Source organism: Ascaphus truei, chromosome 8, assembly GCF_040206685.1.
Source record: "Ascaphus truei isolate aAscTru1 chromosome 8, aAscTru1.hap1, whole genome shotgun sequence".
Lineage (NCBI taxonomy): Eukaryota > Metazoa > Chordata > Amphibia > Anura > Ascaphidae > Ascaphus > Ascaphus truei.
Window position 1 is genome coordinate 36377863 of NC_134490.1, and position 21132 is coordinate 36398994.

Here is a 21132-nt window from a genome sequence, read left to right on the forward strand (position 1 = left end):
CAATGAGAGGTGTGCGGGGGCGGCAATGGCCTGAGGCGGAGTGACAGACCAAAGGTGCAATCAGATTGTCCGTAGGGACACAGGAAGATGCAGACAGGCATACAGTGCTTTCACAAATATATAATAAGATGTGGAGAGACAGTTGATTAAACTTTTTAATGTATATTCAGACTTGTTGCTAAATGAAGAGAAAGTATCCGACAGATGCAGATGTCCACACATTAGACATCTAGATCTGCCACACCTAATGTTTCCAGACACTAACTGTGAACCACTATTCTCAACTGAAGTATCACCAAGTCTACTTGAGGCCAAGATGTTCTTGATATTTAGACCCTTGCGGAAGACCAGTGGTGCCACAGTGGACAACTGACTGCTGAGGTGCGGATCTGAGAGCAACACTTACCAGTGGTGATTGATAATTTGTCTAATTTTGTGGGAATAACCATTAAATTTTGTAATAAACTTAACCCGACAGTTGTTTGTGTTGATATCTGCCAAAGGCATGGATTGTTTGCACTGTTTGAGCTTTGATTTAGCTAACAGATCCACACGTTCAACCGACCTGACCTTCTTGAATGCCTCCTGCACCAGAGACATATCATACCCCTTTTGTTTGAAATTGTCGATGAGACGACCGGCTTGCAGCTCAAACACCTGGTCGGACGAGCAATTCCTCCTCAGTCTATTAAACTGACTGAGGGGGATATTCCTAAGCCATTTGGAATAATGTGCACTTTTTGCATGTATATAGCCATTGACCGCCACGTCCTTGAAATGCACCCGTGGCTGGATATTCAGATTCAAATCTACTGACAATTCCAAATCTAGAAAGACAATACTAGATGCATTAATCTGGTGGGTGAATCTGAGGCCCATATCATTGGAGTTAAAGTCAGTCAGTATCTGCTCGAGGTCACCCCCATGTCCGTCCCATATGATCAAGATGTCATCTATGTACCGGCCATAGAACACCAGACCCGCCCCCAGCCGTGCATTGGGCCAGATAAATCTGGATTCCCAATAACCCATAAAAAGGTTCGCATAGCTGGGGGCAAATGTGGTGCCCATGGCCGTACCATAGGTCTGGAGATGGAAGCTATCCCCGAACAGAAAATAATTGTGACCAAGGATAAAGCCGACAAGGGAGAGGATGAAATTAGATTGTGATACATGTAGCTCTCCACCACCCCCCAAAAAGTGCGCAACAGCCTCGATACCCTTATCATGCCCAATACATGTATATAATGACTGAACGTCACAGGTGGCCCACTGAAAAGTAGATTTCCACTGTATAGAAGAGAGGGAGTCTATGACGTGGAGCGTGTCCCTTATATACGAACGAAGATGGACCACATGTGTGTAAAAAGTGGTCCACGTATTTAGACACACTCGACGTCATAGGCCCATTGTGTCAGGGGTGGAGTCTATGACGTCGAGTGTGTCTAAATACGTCACTAATCAGCTGCAACAAACCCTATTTTGCAGTGGATACAACATAATGGATCACATCCAAGTCATACAAGAAGTGATTTCCCGACGTAATTAATACGATATACCACAGTTTAGAATTCATAAGATAACGAAAAAGCATTTGATTGTCTACACCTCCGCGGTCCTACATGCATGCAGAAGACCAAGTGTTGAAGAAGAGTGCATGGATATTAAGAACATTTACGATGAATTCCAGATCAACTATTAGATTACAAGATCAGCAAGGGAGTGTGACAGGGAGAGTCACCACTGCTTTTCACAGCAACACCGTGAAGAATTGTTCAAAACATTAGACTGGAAAGAAAAAGGAATCAAAAATAACGGTAAAAAAAAAAAAAAAAAAAAAAAAGACCTTCACCAATAAATCGGAGAACTCGCCAAAGCAAGAAAGAATGTGGGCCTTCATATGAATTTCAGCAATACCAAAGTGATGTTCAACAAATTTATCAACTCTGCAAAGATAGAAAAAAATGTAATAGAACTAGAAGTTGAAGGCTATATCTACATTGTTACTTGCCAGCCAATGGATGCAAACCATTTGAATTAAATTAATTAGGAGAATAAAGATGGGATGGAGTACATTTGGAAGAAACAAGACAATCTTTCAAGAAAACCTTCCACTTGTGTCCCAAGAGGAAATTTTCGACCAGTGTATTCTGCCCGTGCTCACGCATGGATGTGAAACTTGGACCATAAAATGTAAAGATAACTCAGAAGCGTCAGACAACTCAAAGAAGTATTGCAAGATGTATGCTGAATATTACCCAAAGACACAGGAAAAAAAGAATGAATGGGTTAGAGAGCAAACAAAAAGTCTGACATCACAAGGGTGAAGAAATTAAAATAGCATTGGGCCGGACACATCACAAGAAGAAATTACCATTGTTGGACAAAGATGGTACTTGACTTGATTGCAAGGGATATTAGAAGACCAAAATAACGACCAAAAGCAAGATGAGGATGAAATCAGAACATTTGTTGGACCAACGTGAAGAGAGGCTTGCAACCTCAGTGCATGGAAGATCATTAGGGAGGCTTCATCCAGCAGTGGATTGTGTGTGTGTTTGCGTGTATATACACATGCACACATGCAATGCCAGCCACTTAGGCAGATTATGGAAACTCACATTATTAATACAATCTATGCTCAACCCAGGTGAATCCAAGGAGTCAATTACAAATTTTTTTTTAAAAATAAGTCCATAAAATCATTCAGCAGCGGTACTATGAAGAAATGGCTTCTTGTTCACACCTCCCTGAGTGTTACCATAAAAATAAATAAAAATGGAGCTGTGCTAGTTATTTTGTTTTTCTTTTTATGTTATGAAAACCTTGTGCCCCTTTACACCACACCCTGTGTATGTTTACATATAATCATAATGTGATTTTGTGCTGGTCGTGTCAAATTGTTGGATATGATCTTGGACAAAATTAGTGCGTTTTGTTTGATGAGACAATTCAAAAGCACAGAAAGCACCAACGTGTGTGATCTGCACACGGAACATCTAAAAACAAAACGAAAAACATTTACGGGAAAGTAGAGCGTACCAATCTTAATGTGACGCTCACCTTGGCTGGCCAGAAGCGCCTCTTCCATTTGCAGAGGACATACCCTGGGGAGCTCATGGTTCAGCTTCATGTGTAGTTGGGATGTTTATTTGGCTTCAGTCTTTTCCTTTGTCCTCTCTTGTGGATCCTGCAGCAAAATAAAAGTTAAGTGCATTGACTCGTATAATGTGCCAAATATCTTATTCATTCACCTCAAATCACTTAATCTAAATATCACAATGAAATGAAACATACAGAAAGAGCTCTACCTACATTTAAATACACTGATTGAATAGAAATTATTCTTTTTAATGAGGAATTGACCAGCCTTAGTCATAAAATGCGTAGGGTGGAGCCTAAGCCGCAAGCAGTACCGAGAAGGAGCCGACGTATTTGCAGTGCAGTCATTGGGGGCTGCGAGGGAAGAGACACCAACCCCAGCTGCAGAACGCCAAGCTCTACAGCTCATGCTGCGGACGGCAATCTTTTTTTAAAGCGATAAAGATCAAGCACATTGTAAGTGTGTATATAGGTCTTGCGCAAACAAATGTAATAGTACGCCATGTATTCTCTTTTTATCCATATCACCCGTATGGAGACTACTTTGAACAAAAAGATCCAGCTGAAGACCGATCTAGGGTATATCCAGTTGCCGGTCTAACTTTATCAACTGCCCGTATTTTTCCTAATTGTAGGCAGGCATTTGTATTTTTAAAACGGATGTTGTGAATGACATACTGCGCATACTGGTCTGTTTACTCTGCGAAGTTGCAAGCTATCATCAATACCATTCTTATCTGGGACTGTTTTTTAGTCCATTTTTTGCGTATGGGGGACTTGGTTGTTTGTAGTATCAATCACTTAACCGTTCAGTTTTTCACTTTAGCGTATACACTTTAAAACATACCTAGGCTGAGGCCATAGTGCAGGCGTGACAGAGCGCAAGGAAGAGCGCGCGCGCGCCTGTCGCCGCAGCGATCTGTGAACTTCGATGACGCGCATGACATCACCAGGCTGGTTCGCCCTCATTGGCTCAAATGCTCAAGTGACGTGGCCGTCGTGCGAAAAAACAAATTCATTTGTCTCCTCCAAATCCTTCCGCATGCGCAGTATGACCGGAATGGTTAAGATAATTAATTTGTTTGGGTCGCACTCACCATGTCCGCAGCCTTATAAGGCTGCGCTCAGAGCCGACGACGCGACCGATGACGTCACCCGTCACGGCTAGTTGTATTTTGACGTTTAGACGACGTCGCTGGATGACGTCATAAAAGGGCAGGGCAGAGGCACGGAGAAGCTCCCAATTGCCCGCAAGGGGAAACTGTTGCCGAAAAAAAATCATATATCAGTGACTACCAGATTTCTGGTAGCAGTGTCGCTCTGTCACGTGCAAACGCCGGCGACAATGCATTTGTTTTGCCGCAACAGCAATGTCACCGTCACTATAAGCGTAGCCCAATTAAGCCACAATCCTCATTCTATGTATCTTTGTGACACAGTAGCCTAGTATTTGCTCACTTCATTTCTTATGTTGTATTAGAGACACGATAATAATCATGCAGCCAACAGTGACACTACAATGTGACGGTGTAGTATGGAGAAGAGAATCATAAATGTAGCTATTTGTAACACAATCCACATAATATGCGTATTATATATTTGGTTGTTCTCCAGGTCGTCCTAGACGCATTCAATTAGTAGAGAAAAAGAGTTGGAGTTAAAGTAGGTTTCCATACTACCTGTAGGTACAGTATACTAATTAAACTACTGGTTTAATTTTTTCAACCCTAAACAGGAAGCCCAGTAAGTAAAGGGATAGATCTCTCAAAGTCTGGGCGCTGCAGGAGGAATGTAACCATACTACTACAAATATGTAGACCAGATAGTGTACACATATAGTTAGACAGATATTAATGCATATACTGACAGACATTGTAAGAAGTTTCAGATCACAGGTTCACACACACACACTTAACATCTTTTTGGACCAGTGTGACTTTTTCATACACATTGGATTGTACACATGAATTAAGTTTTTAATCCCACAAAACCTGGGAAGACCAGACATGGGGGTCCAATAAACAGGCCCAGATATTAGGTGACCAGTCTGATATGACAATATAATATTTGAAAAGCACCAAGATAATCCACAGCACAGTACAATGTGAGTATGTAAATTACATAATATTATACCAAACAAGTGTGTGTGTGTGTGTGTGTGTATGCATGTATATACACACACACACACACACACACACACACACACACACACACACACATTTCATACAAAACAGAATCCTTATTTATGCCACAGAATAAAAAAAAGGCAACAGGTGGTTAGGCTGGGTTTTGGGGTGGTATACACTGTATTGAAGGGAGGGGGGGGGGGGGTTGTCTTGTAGGCCACTTATACCCTGAATGTTACAGGGATGTTTTTTGGGGTCCCTATTGTGGGTGTTAAATGTAGGTTTTGGGTGGTCCCACGCTTAATTTGGGAGATTACAGATATGGTTGGGTTCCCACGCTGGATTTCGGGGTCACATCAGATCACTAGCTTTATTTCCAATCAACTTCACCACAAGTCACAAACTCCGCAAACTTGTGGGGAATAAACGGGAAGCTCAGTAAGTAAATGGATAATTTCTCTCAAAGTCTGGGTGCTTCACTTCTCGGGCGCTGCAGTAGTGTGGTTACCTCCAGTGAATCCCCCACCCTCAGGGATGGGAAGGCCACACAGATGCCCCTGGGGGAGGGTGCAGTTATGTGCAGGTCACCCTCCTCCTGCAGTGCCGATACAGTGATGAATTAGGAGGGGGCGGTGTTCCGGTACCTTTTGCCGGGCGGCTCGATGACCGCCTGGTGTCAGGAGGCGGGTCCGGTACTGGCTCTGGCGGTTGCGTTTATCCCTTCGCGCTCCCGCGCCTAGACGACTTGCAATGGACGTTTCCGCTGCATGCGCGCGCCTCCCCATTTTTGAGTGACAGGCAGTGCCACCGCCCCCCGGCCTCACTGTGCTTGCAATTCCCATGACGTCAGATGAACCACTATCTGTGAATTCAGATATGAATAGCGCCCATCACGTCTCCGCCCACCAATCTGGCCAATCAGACGAGGCCACCGCGCCCAATCTTGGGCTTTTCTTTAGCTCTCGAATCCAGTCAAGGGCAAGAAAAGAGCGGGAGGCACCAGCCAATCAGATCGAAGCTCCGTGCCTTGCTCCAGCCCGGTGACCCCTTCTCGCCAATCTGTAGAGAGGCGAGCAAAGAGGATGTCGGGTAAAATAGAGTTAACTCAGGGATCATATACTATATACTGTCATTTTATTGTATTACTCAAGAAAGGCGCTGCATACACTCTACATAAGGACGCAACACTGAAATTCAATCACAATCCATAAGCACCTGTAGTTATGTTACCCCACAAAAAATATTTCCCTCAAAAAGGAAAATAGTACATAGTATTTATTATTTGTCCAATTAGTTTATTCCCATGTGATACGTTTATCATCAACATGTATTTAGGTTGTTTATTTACTACAAGGGTGTGTAAATATACACTGTTGCGCACCCATTGTTATCTTTAATATTATTTTTGCTATATGTTTATTCCTACACAAGCGCGTAATTATCAAAGCCCTTGAGGAGCTAGGTTATCACAAGGAGGGATTTCCCAGGGGTTGCAGGTCCCTTATTATTATCATTCATGAATTGCTTTTGTTAAATGTCTTACATGAATCTTGTTAGTCTGCCTCGAAGAATCAGAAGCAGCCTATTATTATTAGTACAAAGTGTCTGCACCTGGCGGCTGGCTTTGTATTGTATGTCTTTATATAGCGCCAAAAGTGTACTCAGTGCTTCACAAAGAATACAGTACAGGGAATTATAATTATACAATAAGTGCAGCAAAATTAGACAATAGGAAAGGAAATCCCTGCCCACAAGAGCTTACAATCTAAGGCTTGTCCTATAGTAGGTGCCCACGCGTGTCTGTGCGAATGCGCATGCACGTGACACACGCTTTTTGTGTGTATGCGGTGAGTGAAGGTACTGTGTGTGTGTGTGTGTATATAGAGATTGTGTGAGTTAATAATTAATGAAATTATATATTTTAAATTAAAAAAAAGTTGCACAATAAAATTAATTTTTATTTATTTAACTTTGACACACACACACACACACACACACATACATACATACATACACACATGAATACATTACAGCGGTGGTAGCGGCGCAAATGCATTCTTTTCCCCATCTTCTCCCCTGTCAGCTGGCTCGACGCTCACTGCCATATTATAGAAAGGCTGACTAACCTCAGCCAATTATAAGTGCCGGCGGAGCGCGCGTCCACTATAAAACAGCCCTAAGAGGTTTGATGTGGAACTTACAGAGACAGCAGGTGAGGGAATAAGTGCTGTAGATGGCAGTGCTTGGTCACAATAGGTGGTAGGAGTGACTGAGTGGGACAGTAACCACGAGTGCAGGTTATTGGGATGCTTGATTTGTGGACAAGTTTTAAGGTAAGTCAGTATTAAAATGTGAGGGTTAACACCATTTACAGGGGAAGAGATGGCTTGGAGGCGTGGGTGAGATCAGGCGTGTATGTCTGGCTTCAGGCCTAAGGGAGATCCCCAGCATCAGGAAGGAGTAGATAGACGATGTGAATAGAGGATTTGTGTGGGTGTTTTTTATTGAGGGGTAAAGACGTTGTTGGGAGAAAGGTGTATAAATAATGGTGCAGTGGGGAGTGGGGAAGTTGGAGAGAACAGAGAAGTTCACAAAGGAGTGGGGAAACAGTAAACAGAAAAAACAGTAGGGAGGGCATAGTGAGATGCAGGAGGAGAGACTTCCCAGGTCCTGGAGGATAGAAAGAGTACAAAGAATCACAGCTTTTGGAAAGTTAAGTTCTCACAGTTGCAAAGTTGTTGTGCAACAGGATTTTTCTTCCTCAAATCTTCACCTCCAAATTCAACACCCAAATTAACTCTGCCAGACACTTAAGATGAGACACACAGGCAAATGGCTTCACAGCCTAGACAAGGGGTCTTCAAACTCAGTCCTCAAGGGCTGCCAACAGGCCGGCTTTTATGGATATCCCTGTTTCAGCACAGCTGTGCTGAAATAGGGATATCCATAAAAGCCGGCCTGTTGGCGGCTCTTGAGGACTGAGTTTGGAGACCCCTGGCCTAGATGGATGGTCTAAAATACCCTAAAACACAGCCACTTGACTAACAATTAAGGGAAGGGTTTGCCTAATCAACTCTCATAGATATACTGATTACATTTTAAATTCTGTAGCAATTGATGGTAGAAATTCAGCGCAGAAACATACCAATTAATACATTTTAAATGTAAAATTATTAGGACATCCTACCTTTCCCTTATTTAGCCGGCAATAATTTGGTCCCAGACTATTGTATGACTCAGACACTGCTGATTACAGCAAGGGTTAGGCTGCCATATTAGGGTACTGGGTAGACTGGCATATTAAAGTAAGGGTTAAACTGGCGTAGGGTAAGGCGTCGGCTTTCATATTAGTGTTAGACTGGCCTGCTAAATAAGGCTGAACAAGTCCCTTATTTACCCATCTCACAGGGTAGATAACCTCTACCTTATTAGTATTATATTCTTGTGAGGACATTTTAAGTGATTTCACACGTCTAAGGCTGAGTCCCCGCTGGCGCTGAGCTCGCTGAGCAGGCGGCGCTTGGCGCGGTTACTAGTATATATATATATATATATATATATATATATATATATATATGCAAGTTCCCGCTCATGCGATGCGCGCGCATGCGCAGGCACACGCTCAGCTGCATGTGAAAAAGGAAACTTATCTAATAGTGGCGCTCTATATAAAAATACTAGCTATACATATAATCGTAGTGATAATAATAATCAAAAGGTGATACTTATGCAAACACATAAAACAGGTGCTGCTATGACCCGGTGAGGATTGCTCTGTCAGTCCTCGTGTTGAGAAGTAGGGATGAATCTCCGGGAAGCGCAGGGATATGTGAAAACAAAAATGTATATAGATAGTGCAATATTGCTGTGACAAATTAAATAAATTGGCTGATCTAATGCAGATGTACTCACAAGTGTGAGAAGGTTAAAGGCACGTAAAGGTATCTTTCCCAGAGTATGGATGTCACACTGTATTCAGGAAATCAATCTCAGCCCCATATAGAATCCAAGAGACCTTAGAAAAGAAGACTGGACATAGCGCAGACTGTATACCAAGAATTTATAAAAGGTAAGTGAAAGGTATTACACTCACATGATTTCAAAAGTTTAAAAGCATTTCGATCACACGCAGTGGATCTCAGCAGCCGGATAGATGGTGTATCTGGTTCCCCTCCTTCCGTGGCGTGCGTGTCACTGGTTTGCTTTCCAACTGCACAGGAAGTGATGTCATCGGCTTCTAGGGGTTCCGGCCAGTAGTACAGACGTCACTCTACGCGTTTCATCGCGATGAAATCGTTGAGATGAAACGCGTAGAGTGACGTCTGTACTACTGGCCGGAACCCCTAGAAGCCGATGACATCACTTCCTGTGCAGTTGGAACGCAAACCAGTGACACGCACGCCACGGAAGGAGGGGAACCAGATACACCATCTATCCGGCTGCTGAGATCCACTGCGTGTGATCGAAATGCTTTTAAACTTTTGAAATCATGTGAGTGTAATACCTTTCACTTACCTTTTATAAATTCTTGGTATACAGTCTGCGCTATGTCCAGTCTTCTTTTCTAAGGTCTCTTGGATTCTATATGGGGCTGAGATTGATTTCCTGAATACAGTGTGACATCCATACTCTGGGAAAGATACCTTTACGTGCCTTTAACCTTCTCACACTTGTGAGTACATCTGCATTAGATCAGCCAATTTATTTAATTTGTCACAGCAATATTGCACTATCTATATACATTTTTGTTTTCACATATCCCTGCGCTTCCCGGAGATTCATCCCTACACGCTCGGCTGCCCCTGATGGCAGGGGTGGAGGCGTGGGGCTCCTGCTCTCCTCTGTCTGCCGTTACCGAACCCTTCCTATTCCCCCCTCTCTTGCTTTTCCCTCCTTTGAGGCTCACACTGTCCAGATCTTCTCTCCTCTCCCTGTTCATGTGGCGGTCATCTATCGCCCACCTACCTCTACTCATCCCCCTTCTGCCTTTCTCTCTCACTTTGAATCCTGGCTCTCTTTCTTTCTCTCCTCAGACTCCCCTGTTCTTCTCCTTGGGGACTTCAATTGCCACATTGATGACCCCTCTCTCTCTTGGGCTTCCCGCTTTCTTTCTCTTACCTCTTCTTTTGGCCTTCAACAGTGGACTGCAGCCAGCACCCACAAGGATTGCCACTACTTAGACCTGGTTTTCACTAAAAACTTCTCTCTCTCTGATTTCTCAATTTCCCCTTTTCCTCTCTCTGACCATCATCTCATCTCATTCTCTTTATCTCGCTTCTCCCCTTCTCCACCTCCATCTACCCCGCGGTTCTGCAGAAACCTGCGCTCTATTCACTTACCTGACTTTGAGTCCACTTTACGCTCCTCCCTCTCTTCTCTCAGCTCTGCTACAGACCCTGACAACCTGGTCAGAAAGTACAACTCTGTCTTGTCCTCGTCTCTTGATCTACATGCCCCGCTTTCTCTCTGCCGCCCTCGCCCTTCTAACCCTAGACCCTGGCTAAATTCCCACACGCGCATGCTGCGTTCCTCCACTCGTTCCTCTGAACGCCTCTGGAGGAAGTCTCACACTCTCGCAGACTTCCTTCACTACAAATTTATGCTATCCTGTTTCAACTCTGCCCTCTCGCAAGCTAAACAAGCCTACTTTTCTGCACTAATCAACATGCACAAGTCTAACCCACGCCGACTGTTCTCTGTCTTTGATACTCTACTCAAACCACCCTCAGCTGCCTCTCCTTCCTCCATCTCCGCTCAGGACTTTGCTGACTATTTTAAGGAAAAGGTGGAATCCATACGGCAGAACATCCCCTCTGTTTCTTCCCCCCATCCTACACCTCTTCCTAACTCTCCTCCTGCCTTCCTTGAGTCTTTTTCCACTGTCTCAGAGGAGGATGTGTCGCTGTTGATCTCCTCTTCTCCCTCTACCACTTGCCCTCTTGACCCCATTCCCTCCCATCTCCTAAAACCTCTAGCTCCTACTATAATCCCTACGCTTACACACATTTTTAACTCCTCCCTCTACTCTGGAACCTTTCCATCCTCCTTCAAACATGCAGCAGTCATACCATTACTCAAAAACAGCAAGCTTGACCCTACCTGTCTTTCTAACTATCGACCTGTCTCCCTCCTGCCTTTTGCCTCTAAACTACTTGAACGTCTTGTATTCTCTCGCTTGCTCCATTTTCTCAACACCTATTCTCTCCTAGACCCTCTACAATCTGGCTTCCGCACTGCTCACTCCACCGAAACAGCCCTCACTAAAATAACTGACGACCTCCATGCTGCCAAAGACAGAGGTCATTACACTCTGCTCATATTACTCGACCTCTCTGCAGCATTTGACACAGTGGACCACCCTCTTCTCCTCCACATTCTCCATACTCTAGGTATTCGGAACAAAGCTCTATCCTGGATCTCATCCTACCTCTCCCATCGTACTTTTAGTGTCTCTTCTGCTAACACCTCCTCCTCCTCTATTGATCTCTCTGTGGGGGTACCCCAGGGCTCTGTCCTGGGACCTCTTCTCTTTTCTCTGTACACACTCTCTCTAGGTGACCTAATAACATCTTTTGGGTTTAATTATCACCTCTATGCCGACGACACACAAATATACTTTTCAACACCTGACCTTACACCTGCTGTACAAACCAAAGTTTCTGAATGTCTCTCTGCTATATCATCCTGGATGGCCCTCCGACGCCTTAAACTCAACATGGCTAAAACAGAGCTCCTCATACTTCCTCCCAAACCTGGCCCTACTACCTCCTTCCACATTACTGTTGGAACTACAATCATTCACCCAGTAGCCCAAGCACGCTGCCTAGGGGTCACGTTCGACTCCTCTCTCACATTCGCCCCTCACATTCAAAACATTTCTAAAACTTGTTGCTTTTTCCTCCGCAATATAACTAAGATACGCCCTTTCCTCTGTTGTTCGACTGCTAAAACTCTGACTCAGGCCCTCATTCTCTCCCGTCTTGATTACTGTAACCTCCTGCTGTCCGGCCTTCCTGCCTCTCACCTGTCTCCCCTACAATCTATCCTAAATGCTGCTGCCAGAATCACTCTACTCTTTCCTAGATCTGTCTCAGCATCTCCCCTCATGAAATCCCTCTCCTGGCTTCCGATCAAATCCCGCATCTCACACTCCATTCTTCTCCTCACTTTTAAAGCTTTACATTCTTCTGCCCCTCCTTACATCTCATCCCTAATTTCTCGGTATGCACCATCCAGACTCTTGCGTTCTTCTCAAGGATGTCTTCTTTCTACCCCCTTTGTATCTAAAGCCCTCTCCCGCCTTAAACCTTTTTCACTGACTGCCCCACACCTCTGGAATGCCCTTCCCCTCAGTACCCGACTAGCACCCTCTCTATCCACCTTTAAGACCCACCTTAAGACACACTTGCTTAAAGAAGCATATGAATAGCACTGTGGATATTCTAAACACGATACATAATGCTTGGCCCCCTGCAGACGCACTTACCAGAACTCCCTCCTACTGTCTCTGTACGTTCTCCCTACCTACCAATTAGATTGTAAGCTCCTCGGGGCAGGGACACCTCTTCCTTAATGTTACTTTTATGTCTAAAGCACTTATTCCCATGATCTGTTATTTATATTATCTGTTATTTATTTGATTACCACATGTATTACTACTGTGAAGCGCTATGTACACTAATGGCGCTATATAAATAAAGACATACAATACAATACAATTTTGTAAATAACATTTTTAAACTTTCCCGCTTGCTCAGATAGCCCGCAATTGTGCCCCCCCCCCCACCCCCCTGCGCGCGCGCAAGTTGCAGGACACCCGGCGCTCATGCTCTAAGCATGAGCGCGCTCAGCGCCAGCGGGGACTCAGCCTTAGTGTATTGCTTACACTATATATATATCTATATATATGTGAGAAAATATGAAAAAATCACACTCAGTTGGCACACTGTAAACAAATGAAGAAATGCTGATGCTTGTCCCATATGCACATGTAAAAAGTAGATTTTACCAGATTGGAGTCCGGAAAAAACGAGACAGCACACAGTCCAGTAGGTCCAAGAGAACTGTATTCAGTGTAACATGGCGCCACCTCCAACGTTTCGGTCAACCAAGCGTGACCTTCCTCAGGGACGTGCGGCCCTGCGCGCGCGCAAGTTGCAGGACACCCGGCGCTCATGCTCTAAGCATGAGCGCGCTCAGCGCCAGCGGGGACTCAGCCTTAGTGTATTGCTTACACTATATATATATCTATATATATGTGAGGATTGGCCGTTCCGGCGTTCAGGGACCATCCCCTCACCTGGCTGTACGTCGTGGGCACTCGTCTAGTCTCCCCACTGATGCGCGCGGTAGGCTCCGTCTCCGCTCTGTTGTTAAACAACACCAGCATGGTAGTGACGCGCGTTCCAGGCTCCACCCCCGCTCGGATGTCTCAAGGAACCGGTGTGGGAGTATCACACACTCCAAGTACCGCCCTCTGAACCCTGTGACACGTGCAGGCTGCAAGCAACCTCCTACATGATCGGCTGCATCATTGGACGCACCTGTATGTACCAGCAGCCTATGACGATTCACTTCCTTGTTCCACCCCTGCTTGCTATTGGAGCCTCCTTCCTTATATACCCTGCACTTTCAGCTTACCTTTGCTGAGCATAGTCAGTGTGACGCCGTGCCTTGCTGCATTCTGTTCCTGATACCTTGTTTTGCCTTGTCTGCCTGATTAACCCTTTGTTGCCTGAACCCTGCTAGTTACTTGGACTCCGCTTCTCTCCGCTCCTGAACTTGGCAAAGTACTCCGACGATCCGCTCTTCTACAATCCTGACCTTGGCAAAGTACTCCGACGATCCGCTCTTCTACAATCCTGACCTTGGCAAAGTACCCCAACGATCCGCTATTCTCCAATCCTGACCTGGCAAGTATATACGACTACTCTGCACTCTATAATCCTGATCCGGCTTGCACGACCAATCTACATCCTAGGCGCGCCCGCGTGGCTGTGGGTTGGCGTTTCTCAATTCTCTACCTCAGCACCGCGGTCGCACTTCGTTTGTGGTGAGCTACGCGTTACAGTATGCTCAGCCCTACAAACTTCGACCCCGCTGAGGAAGGAAGAGTCCTGAGCATGCACGCCAACGCTTTGTCTAGCATTGAGGAAAGACTTGCATCTTATGACCATCATATGCAAACTATCCAGGAGAATTTTAAAACTCTCACTCTCTCTGTACATGAATCCCGGCCTGTTCCTAGTTCTGCCACTCCTGGGGAAGTTATGTCCGTTCCTCATTCCTTCCACGAACCCCGGTTACCTACGCCCAACCGTTATGGAGGGGACCCCAAGAATGTCGGGGGTTCTTGAATCAATGCTTCATTCAATTTGAGATAAACTCCTCCCGCTTCACCTCTCCACGCGTCAAGGTGGCGTACATTATTTCTCTCCTCACAGATGACGCACTTGCCTGGGCTTCTCCTATCTGGGAACGAAGGTCTGATCTCACTCAGGATATCGGAGCCTTTACCGGGGAGTTCCGTAGGGTGTTCGACACACCTGGCCGCAAGGTATCTGCTGCTTCTACCCTTTTCTATATATCCCAAGGTAATCGTCCTGTGGCAAAATATGCACTTGAGTTCAGAACCGTTGCCGCAGAGACGGATTGGAATAATGAATCTTTGTCTGCTGCATTCTGGCGGGGCCTCTCTGAAACACTAAAGGACGAATTGGTGACTTTCGACCGTCCCACGGATCTGGAGGACCTTATCGCCATCTGCATCAGAGTGGACCACCGTCTTCAGGAAAGGAAAGCAGAGAGAGTACACCGCAGATCATTCTCATCCAGAATCACTCCGGTCCAGGTGAGCATGACGGAATTTCCTTCAATGGATACTTCTGAACCCATGCAACTGGGAGGTACGAGTCTCTCCAAATCAGAGAAACAACGTTGCCTGTGTCTATATTGCGGGTCTGTGTCTATATTGCGGACAACCTGGACACCTGGCCTACTCTTGTCCCAATAAGCCAGGAAAACACAAAATTCCCATGAGAATTAGGGTAGTCTCACTGGGAACCATTTCTCTCTCTCCTATTTCTGTTGATAACCCTTCTAGAATCCTTCTTCTCATCACTCTCTCTGGGAATGGGTTTCGTGTTTCCACCCAGGCCTTTCTCGATTCCGGCTCTGGGGGCAACTTTATAGATCAAGGCTTTGCTGAACGTCACAATATCCCCCTCATACCTAAGAAGAAACCTATTGGACTTGAGGCCATTGATGGAAGACCGCTTCAGCCAGCCTTTATTTTACTGGAGACCCAGGTACTTCATCTCAAGACAGGTACTGATCACCTGGAGGACATCCAATTTAATGTGATTCATACGCCTTCCGTAGCAGTAATCCTCGGGTGGATTGGCTAAATAAGGATCCCATTCAATGGAGCTCTTTTTGTACCAAGAACTGTATCATTAAATCCAGTAGCATTTGTGGTACTACCCCGGCCGAGGCAAAGGAAAGGGTACTTTTGCCTGAGGAGTATGCCGAGTTCAGCCACGTCTTCGATAAAGTTAAGTCTGAGGTACTACCCCCACATCGTCCGTACGATTGCCCCATTGAACTACTCCCGGGTTCTTCTCCCCCCAGAGGGGCTTCCTACCCTTTGTCCATGCCTGAGACCAAGGCCATGCGAGAGTATATTGCTGAGAATCTCCAGAAAGGTTTCATACGTAACTCTACTTCTCCTGCGGGTGCCGGTTTCTTCTTCGTGAAGAAAAAAGACGGTTCTTTACGCCCTTGTATCGACTACCGGGGTCTCAATAAAATCACCATTAAGAATCGTTACCCTCTTACACTTATATCTGAGCTCTTCGATCGCCTACAAGGCGCCAATATCTTCTCTAAGTTGGATCTACGTGGAGCCTACAACCTCATCAGGATTCGCCAGGGTGATTAGTGGAAAACTGCTTTTAACACCCGAGATGGACATTACGAGTACCTTCACCCCCCCTCCCTGCCCTTCACCCCCCCTCCCTGCCCTTCACCCCCCCCCCTCCCTGCCCTTCACCCCCCCTCCCTGCCCTTCACCCCCCCTGCCCTTAACCCCCCGCCTCTCTGCCCTTCACCCCCCCTCCTCCCTGCCCTTCACCCACACACACATACTGTGTAAGCAATACTCTTCCAGAATTGTGAAATCCCTTTGAATGTCCTTACAAGAATATAATACTAATATGGCAGAGGATATATAATAACAGGGCACTCACTAATGGATAAAAGAAAAACAACTGGGTGCATACTGTGCGTGGAATGGGTAAAAAGGGCTCCTTCCTGTGAGAGCCAAAACATTGAATATTAAACTTATTTATTTTTATTTATTTATAAAAAAAAATTACCAGGAAGTAATACATTGAGAGTTACCTCTCGTTTTCAAGTATGTTCTGGGCATAGAGTTAAGACAAATAATACATGTTTACAAATACAGTTACATTAATGAACATGGTATCTACTATATATTTGTGAAAGTGTTCTATGTGTCCGTGTCTGTATGTGTCTCCCTGTGTCCCTCCCTGTGTCCCTAGCGGCAATCCCATTGGCTCCCTTGGCCCGCCCCCGCACACCTCTCATTGGCCGGACACACACATACACTCACACAGAGATACACACACGGAGACACACACAGGCAGGACACACACAGATACACACACACACACACTGAGATACACAGACAGGACACACATATACAGACAGGACACACACACACACACACTGAGATACACACAAAGATACACACACACACTGAGACACACACTGAGACACACACAAAGATACACACACACACACACACACTGAGATACACAGACAGGACACAGATAGACAGACAGGACACACACACACACACACCCCCCTCTGTCCGTCCCCCCCCATCACGTGCGCCGCCCTGCACCGGCTCCAGACGGAGGGGAAGCGCGGCCCTCCTACCCCAGCCGCTCCCTTACCTCCCCCTCAGGTAAGTCACACCACTGCCAGTAACTCTCCTATTTCAGGCGCGAGGCTGCAGGCCCACACAGGCCCCACACAGGAACACACAGGCCCACACAGGCCCCACACAGGAACACACAGGCCCACACAGGGCGCTTCCTGCCGCCGCCTGCACGCCTCACTCAGCCGGGCGGCACATCGGGGGACCAAGCGGGCGCCGGGGGGGGGGAGCGCGAGTCACGAGGAAGGGCGGGGGGCGAGTCACGGGGAACGGGGGGGGAGCGCGAGTCACGAGTAACGGGGGGGGGGGGGGCGAGCCGCAAATCACGGGGAACGGGGGGGGGGGGGGCGAGGGAGCGACCACCCGCCGAACCAGCGGGGGGACGGACGCCCGGAGGGGGGGGGGCATGCACATACATAAATTATGACAATACATATGCCCACTGCTCTCCACCCCCCTCCCCCATTCCCCTTTCCCCCCACTCCCCCACTCCCCTTTCCCCCCCCTCCCCCACTCCCCTTTCCCCCCCCCCCTCCCCCACTCCCCTTTCCCCCCCCACTCCCCTTTCCCCCCCCACTCCCCTTTCCCCCCTCCCCTTTACCCCCCCTCCCCTTTACCCCCCCTCCCCCCTCCCCTTTACCCCCCCTCCCCTTTCCCCCCTCCCCTTTCCCCCCCCTCCCCTTTCCCCCCCCTCCCCTTTCCCCCCCCTCCCCTTTCCCCCCCCACTCCCCTCTCCCCCCCCACTCCCCTTTCTCCCCCCCCACTCCCCTTTCTCCCCCCCCCACTCCCCTTTCTCCCCCCCCACTCCCCTTTCTCCCCCCCCCACTCCCCTTTCTCCCCCCCCCACTCCCCTTTCTCCCCCCCCCACTCCCCTTTCTCCCCCCCCCACTCCCCTTTCTCCCCCCCCACTCCCCTTTCTCCCCCCCCACTCCCCTTTCTCCCCCCCCACTCCCCTTTTTCTCCCCCCCACACTCCCCTTTCTCCCCCCCCCACTCCCCTTTCTCCCCCCCGCTCCCCTTTCTCCCACCCCGCTCCCCTTTCTCCCACCCCGCTCCCCTTTCTCCCCCCCCCCGCTCCCCTTTCTCCCCCCCCGCTCCCCTTTTCCCCCCGCCCTCCGCTCCCTTTTCCCCCCGCTCCCTTTTCCCCCCGGCCCTCCGCTCCCTTTTCTCCCCCGCCCTCCGCTCCCTTTTCCCCCCCGCCCTCCGCTCCCTTTTCCCCCCCGCCCCCTTTTCCCCCCGCCCTCCGCTCCCTTTTCCCCTCCGCCCTCCGCTCCCTTTTCCCCCCGCCCTCCGCTCCCCTTTTCCCCCCCGCCCTCCGCTCCCCTTTTCCCCCCGCCCTCCGCTCCCCTTTTCCCCCCGCCCTCCGCTCCCCTTTTCCCCCCTCCCTCCGCTCCCCTTTTCCCCCCTCCCTCCGCTCCCCTTTTCCCACCGCCCTCCGCTCCCTTTTTCCCACCGCCCTCCGCTCCCCTTTCCCCCCGCCCTCCGCTCCCCTTTCCCCCCGCCCTCCGCTCCCCTTTCCCCCGCCCTCCGCTCCCCTTTCCCCCCGCCCTCCGCTCCCCTTTCCTCCCCCCCTCCGCTCCCCTTTCCTCCCCCCCTCCGCTCCCCTTTCCTCCCCCCCTCCGCTCCCCTTTCCTCCCCCCCTCCGCTCCCCTTTCCCTCCCCCCCTCCGCTCCCCTTTCCCTCCCCCCTCCGCTCCCCTTTCCCTCCCCCCTCCGCTCCCCTTTCCCTCCACCCTCCGCTCCCCTTTCCCTCCCCCCTCCTCCCCTTTCCCTCCCCCCTCCTCCCCTTTCCTCCCCCCTCCTCCCCTTTCCCTCCACCCTCCGCTCCCCTTTCCCTCCCCCCTCCTCCCCTTTCCCTCCCCTCTCCTCCCCTTTCCCTCCCCCCTCCTCCCCTTTCCCTCCCCCCTCCTCCCCTTTCCCTCCCCCCTCCTCCCCTTTCCCTCCCCCCTCCTCCCCTTTCCCTCCCCCCATCTCCCATCCCACCCCCTTTCCCCCTCCTATCCCCCTACCCCACTCCCCTCCCACCCCCTTTCCCCCTCCCACTCCTCCCTCCCACCCCCTTCCCCCCTCCCACTCCTCCCTCCCACCCCCTTCCCCCTCCCACCCCCTTCCCTCCCCCCCCCCTCCTCCACCCCTTCCCACCACCCTTCGCCTTCCTGCCCGCCTTCCCGCCTACCCACCCCTGCCTTCCCGCCCCTGCTTTCGCGCCCGCCCGCCTCTGCCTTTCACCCACCCTTACTCCGCCCGCCTCTGCCTTTCACCCACCGCCTCACAGCCGCTGCACGCACTCAACAGACACCCGTCACACTTGACACATCCCTGCCACCACACACACCTGCTGCCTCCCGCCCCTACGCACCGACATCACTGACCCACCGCCTCACACCCTAGCAGGACCCCCACTCACAGACAGCACTCACAACCCACGCGCCACCCGCCGCCTCACACCCTAGCAGGACCCCCACTCACAGACAGCACTCACAACCCACGCGCCACCCGCCGCCTCACACCCTAGCAGGACCCCCACTCACAGACAGCACTCACAACCCACGCGCCACCCGCCGCCTCACACCCTAGCAGGACACACGCCTCACATTTTTACATCTGTTATGTCACCAAAATATACATTGTACTGTGGTGTGTTTACAATAAACCATTTTTAAACAACATCGTATTACATTTTCTTCCATCTTTCTTTTCAACATTATTATCCAACCTTTACAACAAATACTCACCTATTGTTCCACGATTTATAAATAATACTACCTATTACGCATTTACATCCCGGGCAACGCCGGGTCTCTCAGCTAGTACATTATATACAAGACATTGCATGCACATTTAGAGATAATTTATATTATAGGCGTATGTAACAGTTACAGACCAGATTAAAATGTGAGACAGCCTAAGGCTGCATCCATAGATGGACCAGCTGTGCTGAGCCGTGCGGACGCTCCGCGCTGAGCCCCTGCATCCTCAATGAGGATGCCATGAGAGGGGGCTCACGCGAGCGTCCGCAGGCGTGCTCAGGCTTTGGAGTTTTCAACCGAGCGCCAAGCTGTTTTTCAGCGCGCTGTCGGCTGAAAACCTCCAATCCGCCTGAAGCAGCGTCAACGTCACGGCGCCGTGACGTCGGCGCTGTGACATTGACGTCAGTGCGTTGCTGGCGATTGGCCCAGCGACGTCACTGCCCCGCCTCCAACCACCTCCCCCCCGGCTCCCTTCGCGCACGCTGGCTCACCTGCAAGTCCGTGCAATCGCGCTGACTGAAGCAGGCGAGCCTCAGCGTTAGCGCGCCTCCGCTCTCCCCACACCTCTATGGCCCGGGCGCGACCACGAGGCTGAGGTAGGGAATTGTATAAAGGCCAACCCACAACCGTGAGGGCATGCCTAGAGTGTAGAATGGTCTTGCAAGCCGGATCAGGAGTACAGAAGGTAGAGTAGTCGTTTATACTTGCCGGGTCTGGATTGGAGAATAGCGGATCGTTGGGGTACTTTGCCAAGGTCTGGATTGGAGAGTGGAGAGTAGTTGTTGCGAGGGTTAGCCGAGGTCAGAATTGGAGAGTTCAGGATGGTTGTACGTAAGCCGGGTCAGGAGGGGAGAGATGCGGAGTCCAATGAACGTAGCAGGGTCAGGCAGGAGCAGGAACAAGGCAGGATGCAGCAAGGTACAAGGCAGACTGCAGCAAGGCACGGCGTCAAACAAGGTTATGCTCACCAATGAGAGACTGAGAGAAGCAGGTATATAAAGAGTCCTTCCTCCAATGGTGAGCCAGGGCGGAACAAGGAGGAGGAAGTGGATAGGCTGCTGGGTCGCGCAGGTGCGCCCTCTTGTGCAGCCCGATTAGACCTGGGGGTGGACCTACGTCCCGCGCCACTCGGGTTGTCGACCCGATCGCGCGCCACTCGCGCACGTGCATACCCGTTGTGTGAGCGAGAGGGGA

At 49.1% G+C, this 21132-nt stretch overlaps 2 long non-coding RNA genes across 4 annotated transcripts in view; one reads left to right on the forward strand and one right to left on the reverse strand.

The window, feature by feature from the left end:
* Nucleotides 1–173: 173 nt before the first annotated feature.
* On the reverse strand, nucleotides 174–6157 carry LOC142501478 (uncharacterized). Its single transcript, XR_012803498.1, has 3 exons — nucleotides 5873–6157; nucleotides 3064–3190; nucleotides 174–1946 (listed from the first exon to the last, which is right to left on the reverse strand). It is a non-coding gene; the product is annotated as an uncharacterized LOC142501478 (long non-coding RNA).
* LOC142501479 (uncharacterized) overlaps nucleotides 6118–21132 on the forward strand; it is a 149895-nt gene continuing 134880 nt past the window's right edge. For all 3 annotated transcript variants that reach the window (XR_012803499.1, XR_012803500.1, XR_012803501.1), the window contains exon 1: nucleotides 6118–6317. This is a non-coding gene — a long non-coding RNA (uncharacterized LOC142501479). The remainder of the gene's footprint in view (nucleotides 6318–21132) is intronic.